An 8,827-nucleotide genomic window follows, 5' to 3' on the forward strand; every position below is an offset into this window, starting at 1 on the left:
ATATGGTCTGTGAAACAGCATTTGCTGACACTGTAAGGATTTTTTGTAATACATTTAAACTCTTCTGACATATAACAGTCAGTTGATTGTAATCGTGCTCACAAAAGCTTAGTTGTGTTTTAAAAAAGGAGCTAGGATATGTTTTGTTTACTCTATGGTATTGTGGGAGGTGATGCCCCAACAGGCCCATGCTAGGACTTCTGTCCTCCCCCCAAACCCTGATATATCAACCATTCAATGGTATAGTGCAGTACATAGTTTATTTAAGGCATTGGAAGAGGAGTTGAGAAGGGATTAAAGACAGAAAGACAGAGAGACGGGGTGTGTGTGCAGGGAGAGCAATGAGGAGCCAAACCCCTTTTATAGAAGGTCAGGCCTACCACGGAACTGTTGGGCAGAGTCTTGTAGGAATGATAACTTTATCAGACTCCAGTTTCTTCCATATATCCTATCAGATATGAGAGAAATTGGATACCCTGATCACCATTTGTATGGTAAGCCAAATCCAGTTTCAGATGAAATGGAACATCAAAGAGACTACGGCCCAGACAAGGCTGTGTCCTTGGGCAGTATCTGATACACACAGGAAAATTGTTCACAGTCACCCTGGATAGAATGGATACATCTGTTGGTAAGCTGGAGAACGTAGTATATAAATAGCAAGATGAGATAGAGAACGGCCCCAATTTTTGTGCAAGATGTAAAGTGTGCTAAGTACCAGTTTAACATTACAGGAATGACAATTGCACCCTGTTAGTATACTATGCTTCTAAGAACTTGTAAAACCTACTTTTTTTGAATGATTTGGAAATCAAAACTTCTTCATACTTCTTTGCTTCATCTATATTTGATACATATAAATGTTACTCTATATCTGAATAATTATCCATGACATATATAGAATGGATTGCCTTAAATGTGAAGCCACTCTCCTGCTTATTAGGGTCTGGGAATGTTCCTAAAAGCAGACATGGGACCACGACACACAATCTCATCTGCTAAGGTTTGTTGCGCTGAAGGAATGTTCTCGCAATCAAAAAGTTTCCTAAGTGGGGCCTGTGGTAGCAAACCCATGATTTTATCTTCTCAGGCATACTTAGGAAGACCATCGCCTGTTTTTTGCAACATTATTTATGATTCATTGTGATGTTCACACTTCTCCATAGTAAATAGGGAAGTATAATGTTAGAGACACGTTTGGTAAAAGATAGGTTCATTTTGACTTCATCCATGGCAAAAGCAATGGCCAGAAGAAACTGTTAGTATTGAACTGGCATTCTCTAAAGAGTTTAGAGTATTTATTATGGATAATGATGTATGTTTGATAATTTTGTAGTAACTGTGTGAAATATGGAGCTTTGTGAATGCTGGAGGTAATTGTTTTATCTTTGTGGTCCCTTACAAAAGCAAGGTTTCCAGACACGCCTCAGTACCATTCCTCATGAGGATGTTGGCCCAGTCTCACTGCGTACAGTCTATATTCTATGACTGAGATCGATATGTACCTGGTTGAAGACTATAATTTTACTCAATTTCCTCCTTTTAGTCGATGTGTTTCACAGTGTAGTTATAATGCACTTGCTTGGAATTGTTCAATTTAATCTTATTTTAGTTCATTTAATATCAATTTATTGACTAGATTTCTTTTATTGACTTGTAATTAATATATGTCTGATCATTTTGCAATGTCTTTGTATTTTACTTTTCTTAAAGATATCTCCAAGAAGATTGTGCCCCCTCCCAACCCAGTCTCCTCTGTTCCTAGAGCTTCAAGTCTCTGGAGGATTAGGCACATCTCTGTCTGAGGCCTGACCAGGCAGTATTCTGCTATATGTCCAGGGCCTCGTACCAGCTCCTGTAAGCTGCCTGGTTGTTGGCTCAGCGTGTGAGAGTAATTATGTGCCTGGGTTAGTTGAGACTGCTGTTCTTCCTATTGGGTTGCCCTCCTCCTCAGCTTCTTCCAACCTTTCTCTAATTCAACTACAACTATCCCTGACTTCAGTCGATTTGTCGGGTTTGGTATTTGCATCTGTTTCAGTCAGCTGATGTTAAGCCATTCAGAGGATAGCAAGCTAGACTCTTGTCTTTAAGCACAACACAGCATTAGTAATAGTGTCAGTCCTTGGTGCCTCCCCATGAGATGTATCCCAAGATGGGATGGTCAGTGGACCAACTTTCCCTCAGTCTTTTTTTCCATTATTGTCCATTTTGCTCCAATTTGAGGAATTAGAAAAATCAATCCATTCTTGTCACCCTGTATAAAAGTTAAGTCCAAGCGGATCAAGGACCTTCATATAAAACCAGATATATTCAAATTAATAGAAGAAAATTTTAGGCATAGCCTCGAACAGATGGGCACTGGGGAAAATATCCTGATCAGAACTTACATGCTCCCCTCTGTTCATAGCCATCTTATTCATTATAGCCAGAAGCTGAAAAGAACCCAGATGCCCTTTAACAGAGGAACAAATTTAAAAAATGTGATATATCTTCACAATGGAGTACTACTCAGCTATCAAAATAAATGACTTCATGAAACTCATAGGCAAATGGATGGAACTAGAAAATATCATTCTGAGTGAGGTAATACAATCAGAAAAACACACATGGTTTGGAGTCACTGACAAGTGGATATTAGCCCTAAAGCTTGTATTACCCAAGATACAATCCACAGACCACATGAAACTCAAGAAGAAGGACAACCAAAGTGCAAATTTTTCAGTCAGTCTTGAAAGTGGGAATAAAAATATTCCTGGGAGGAGATATGGAGACAGTTTGGAGCGAGACTTATTGGAATGGCTATTCAGAGCATGCTCCAACTAACGACCCTGCACACACACACACACACACACACACACACACACATACACACACACACACACACACACACACACACACACACAATCACCAAACCTAGACAATGTTGAAGAAACAAAGAGGGCATGCGGACAGGAGCCTGATATAGCAGTCTCCTGAAAGGCTCAGCCAGAGTGTGACACACACAGAGGCAAAACTAGCAGTAAACAATTGAAATGAGAATGGGGTCCCCATTGGAGGAGTTAGAGAAAGGATTGAAGGAGCTGAAGGCCTTCCAACCCCATAAGAACTACAATACCCACCAACCAGAGCTTCCAGAGACTAAACAACTCTGAAAAGGGGAGGACAGACCCATGGCTTCAGCTGCTTATTTAGCAGAGGATGGCCTTGTTGAGCACCAACTGGAGAAGTCCTTTGTCCTGCCTATTCTGTTGCCCAATGTTGAGGAATTTCAGGGTGGGTCGGAAGGGTCATTGGGGAGGGGAAACACCCGCTTAGGAGAAGGAGAAAGGGGACGGGATAGGGGGTTTACGAACTGGAAACCGGAAAAGGGAATAACAGTTTTTGAAATGTAAAGAAAAAAGATCCAATAAAAGAAGAGATAATAAGGAATAGTGATTTTGTTTCCTGTTGTTTTTTTCTAGAGGTGGAATTATCTCTGTAATTATTTTTCTTTGGTTTTATTGCAGGAAGATTAGTTTCTTGCTTTTTTTAAAGTCTAGTTTCCCTCCTTGTGTTGGAGTTTTCCATCTATTATCATTTGTAGGGCTTGATTTGTGGAAAGGTATGGAGTAAATTTGCTTACGTCATGGAATATCTTGATTTCTCCATCTATGTTAATTGAGATTTTTCGTGATTATAGTAGCCTGGGCTGGCACTTTTGTTTCTTAGGGTCTAATTGACATCTCTCCAGGATCTTCTAGCTTTCATAGTCTTTGTTGAAAATTTAGTATAATTCTGATAGGTCCGCCTTTTTATGTTACTTGACATTTTTCCCTTATTGCTTTTAATTTTATTATTTTTTTGTATATTTGGTGTTTTGACTATTATGTAATGTAACTTATTTCTTTTTTGCTTCATTTTGTTTGCAGTTCTGTAGGCTTTTTGTATGTTCACAGGCATCTCTTTCATTAGTTTAGGGAAGTTTTTTTTTTTTTTGAAGATATTTACTTGCTTTGGGAATACTTGCTTTCCTCTACATCTACTCTCCTTAGGTTTCAGCTTCTCAATGTGTCCTGGATTTCCTGGATGTTTTTGGTTTGTAGCTTTTTGCTTTTTGCATTTTCTTTGACTAATGAGTTAATGTTTTCCATGGTGTCTTCTGCCCCTGAGATTTTCTCATGCATCTCTTGTTTTCTGTTTGTGATGCATAAGTCTATGACTCCTGAACTCTTTCCTAGGTTTTCTACTCCCAGGGTTTTCTCTTTGTGATTTTCCTACTGTTTCTGTTTCCATTTTTAGGTCCTAGAAGGTCTTGTTCAATTCCTTCACCTGTTTGGTTGTGTTTTCCTATAACTGTGTAAGGGATTTTTGTCTTTCCTCTTTAAGGTCTTCTACCAATTTACCTGTGCTGTTCTGTATTGCCCGTTTTTTCTTTTTCACTTTTTTTGATTTCATAATTTTTTTATTAGAAATATTTTTTACTTACATTTCAAATGTTATTCCATTTCTCGGTTTCCTGTCCAAAAGCCCCCACCCACTATCCCTTCCCCATAAGGGTGTTCCCCCCATCCATCCCCTTTACTGCCCCACCTCATTCCCCTGCACTGGGTGTCCAATCTCGGCAGGACCAAGGGCTTCCTGTTCCACTGGTGCCCCAACAAGCCTATTCTCTGCTACATATGCAGTTGGAGCCCTGGGTCAGCCCATGAACAGTTTTCCAGTATTGGTTTAGTCTCTGGAAGCTCTGGTTGGTTGGCATAGTTGTTGTTATGGGGTTGCAAGCTCCTTCAGCTCCTTCAGCTCCTTCAATCCTTCCTCAAATTCCCGCCCAAGGGTTTCTGTTCTCAGTACAGTGGATTACTGCTAACATTGACCTCTGTATTGGACATGCTCTGTATGTATTTCTCAGGAGAGATCTATATCAGGTCCCTTTAAGCTTGCCTTTTTAGCTTCATCAATCTTATTTAGTTTTGGTTGCTGTATATGGGCCACATGCAAGGGAGGCTCTGAATGTCCATTCCTTCAGTCTTTGCTGTAATCTTTACTTTCATATCCCCTCCTATGGATATTTTTTCCACTTTAAAGAATGACTGGGAACATCCCCATTTTGGTCATCCTTCTTCTTGAGCTTCCTGTGGTCTGTGGATTTCATCTTGGGTAATTTGAACTTTTGGGCTAATATCCACTTATCAATGAGTGCATACCAAGTGTGTTTTTTGTGATTGGGTTACATCACTCAGGATGATATGTTTTAGTTCTTTCCATTTGCGTATGAATTTCATGAAGTCATTGTTTTTGATTGCTGAGTAGTAATCTATTGTGTAGATATACCACATTTTTTTTTATTAACTTGAGTGTTTCTTATTTACATTTCGAGTGTTAGTCCCTTTCCCGGTTTCCGGGCAAACATCCCCCTAATCCCTCCCCCTCCCCTTCTTTATGGGTGTTCCCCTCCCCATCCTCCCCCCATTTTTTAATCCATTCCTCTGATGAAGGGCATCTAGGTTCTTTCCAGCTTCTGGCTATTATAAATAAGGCTGCTATGTACATAGTGGAGCATGTGTCTATGTTGTATGTTGGAGCATCTTTTGGGTATGTGCCCAGGAGAGGTATAGCTGAGTTCTCAGGTAGTGCAATGTCCAATTTTCCCAGGAACCTCCAGATTGGCTTCTAAAGTGGTTGTCCCGGTTTGCAATCCCACCAACAATGGAAGGAGGAGTGTTCCTTTCTTCCCAGCCTTGCCAGCATTTGCTGTTACCTGAGATTTTTATCTTATCCATTCTGAGTCGTGGGAGGTAGAATCTCAGGGTTGTTTTGATTTGCATTTCCCTTATTCCTAAGGATGTTGAACATTTCTTTAGGTGCTTTTCAATCATTCCATCTTTCCCAGCTGAGAATTTTTTGTTTAGCTCTGTTCCCAATTTTTTAATAGGGTTGATTACCTGTTTGAAGTCTAACTTCTTGAGTTCTTTTTATGTTCTGGATATTTTCCCTCTATCACATATAGGATTGGTAAAGGTCTTTTCCCAATTTATTGGTTACCATATTGTCCTAATGACATTGTCTTTTGCCTTACAGAAGCTTGCAGACTTATGAGGTTCCATTTGTTGATTCTTGATCTTAGAGGACAAGCCATTGATGTTTTACTCAGGAAACTTTCCCCAGTGCCTATGTATTCGAGATTCTTCCCCACTCTTTCTCCTATTAGTTTCAGTGTATCTGGTTTGATGAAGTCATCCACTTGGACTTATGCTTTGTACATGGTGATAAGAATGGATCGATTTGCCTTCCTCTACATGCTGACCTCCAGTGAAACAGCACCATTTGTTGAAAATGCTATTTTTCTCCATTGGATGGCTTTAGCTCCTTTGTCAAAGATTAAGTGACCATAGGTGTGTTGGTTCATTTCTGGGTCTTCAATTCTCTTCCACTGATCTATCTGCCTGTCTCTGTACAAATACCATACAGGTTTTATGACTATTGCTCTGTAATACTGCTTGAAGTCAGGGATGGTGATCCCTCCAGAAGTCCTTTTATTGTTGAATATATTGTTGATATTTTTGATATGTTGGGTTTTTTGTTATTCCAAATAAATTGGCAAATTGCTCTTTCTATCGCTATAAAGAATTGAGTAGGGATTTTGACAGGGATTGCATTGAATCAGTAGATTGCTTTTGGCAAAATGGCCATCTTTACTATATAAATCCTGCCAATCCACGGACACCAGAAATCTTTTTGTCTTCTGAGATCTTCTTCAATTTCTTTCTTCAGAGACTTGAAATTTTTGTCATACAGATTTTTAATTTACATGGTTAAACTCACACCAAGATATTTTATATTATACTATTGTGAAGGGTGTCATTTCCATAATTTCTTTCTCAGCCTGTTTATCCTTTGAGTAGTGGAAAGCTACAGATTTCTTTGAGATAATTTTATATCCGAACACGTCGTTCCCATTGTTTATCAGGTTAAGTAGCTCTTTGGTGGAAAATTTGGGGTCACTTAAGTATACTACCATATCACCTGCAAATAGTGATATTTTGATTTCTTCCCTTCTAACTTGTATCCCTTTGACCTCCTTCCATTGTCTGATTACTTTGTCTAGGACTTTGAGAACCATACTTATTAAGTAGGGAGAGAGTAAGGAGCCTTATCTAATCCCTGATTTCAGTAGAATTGCTTCAAGTTTCTCTTCATTTAGTTTGATGTTAGCTACTGCTTTTCTGTACATTGCTTTTACTATGGTTAGTTATGGGTCTTGAATTCCTGATCTTTCTAGGACTTTTATCATGAAGGGGTGTTGAATTTTGTCAAATGCTCTCTCAGCATCTAAAGAAATGATCACAGGTTTCTTATCTTTGAGTTTATTTATAAAGTGGACAACATTGATGGATTTCCACATATTAAACCATTCCTCCATCCCTGGGATGAAGCCTACTTGAAAATGATGGATGATCTTTTGAAGTGTTATTGGATTCGATTTGCAAGTATTTTATTGAGTATTTTTGCATCAATATTCATAAGGGAAATTGGTTTGAAGGTGTCTTTCTTTGTTGGGTGTTTGTGTGGATTTGGTGTAAGACTAATTGTGACTTCATAGAAGGAATTTTGTTATATTTCATCTGTTTCTATTTTGTAGAACAGTTTGGATTGTATTGGTATAAGTTCTTCTATGAAGTTTTTTTTTTTTTATTAACTTGAGTATTTCTTATATACATTTCGAGTGTTATTCCCTTTCCCAGTTTCCGGGCAAACATCCCCCTCCCCCCTCCCCTTTCTTATCGGTGTTCCCCTCCCCACCCTCCCCCCATTGTCCCCCTCCCCCCAACATTCTAGTTCACTGGGGGTTCAGTCTTAGCAGGACCCAGGGCTTCCCCTTCCACTGGTGCTCTTACTAGGATATTCATTGCTACCTATGAGGTCAGAGTCCAGGGTCAGTCCATGTATAGTCTTTAGGTAGTGGCTTAGTCCCTGGAAGCTCTGGTTGCTTAGCATTGTTGTACATATGGGGTCTCGAGCCCCTTCAAGATCTTCCAGTTCTTTCTCTGATTCCTTCAACGGGGGTCCTATTCTCAGTTCAGTGGTTTGCTGCTGGCATTCGCCTCTGTATTTGCTGTATTCTGACTGTGTCTATGAAGTTCTGATAGAATTCTGCACTAAACCCACCTGGTCCTGGGCTCTTTTTGGTTGAGAGATTTTTAATAACTGCTTCTATTTCTTTAGGAGTTATGGGGTTATTTAGATGGTTTATTTGTTCCAGATTTAACTTTGGTACCTGGTATTTGTGTAGAAAATTATCCATTTCCTCTGGATTTCCCAGATTGATTTCTTGAATATAGTCTTTATAGTAGGAGGTTCTCGTGATTTTTTTAATTTCCTCAGATTCTGTGGTTATGTCTCCCTTTTCATTTCTGACTTTGTCAATTTGGATATAGTCTCTCTGCCCTCTCGTTATTCTGGCTAAAGGTTTATGTATCTTGTTGATTTTCTCAAAGAGCCAGCTCCTGGTTTTGTTGATTCTTTGTTTAGTCCTTTTCATTTCTACTTGTTTGATTTCAGCTCTGAGTTTAATTATTTCCTGCATTCTGCTATTCTTGGGTTTATTTATTTCTTTTTGTTCTAGAGCTATTTGTGTGCTGTCAAGCTGCTGACATATGGTGTTTCCTGTTTCTTTCTGCAGGCCCTCAGAGCTCTGAGTTTTCCTCTTAGCACTGCTTTCATTGTGTCTCATACGTTTGCATGTGTTGTATCTTCGTTTTCATTCAATTCTAAGAAGCCTTTAATTTCTTTATTTCTTCCTTGTCATTGAGTAGACCGTTGTTCAAATCCAGGTATATGTGGGCTTTCT

Source organism: Rattus norvegicus, chromosome 1 (assembly GCF_036323735.1).
Source record: "Rattus norvegicus strain BN/NHsdMcwi chromosome 1, GRCr8, whole genome shotgun sequence".
NCBI lineage: Eukaryota > Metazoa > Chordata > Mammalia > Rodentia > Muridae > Rattus > Rattus norvegicus.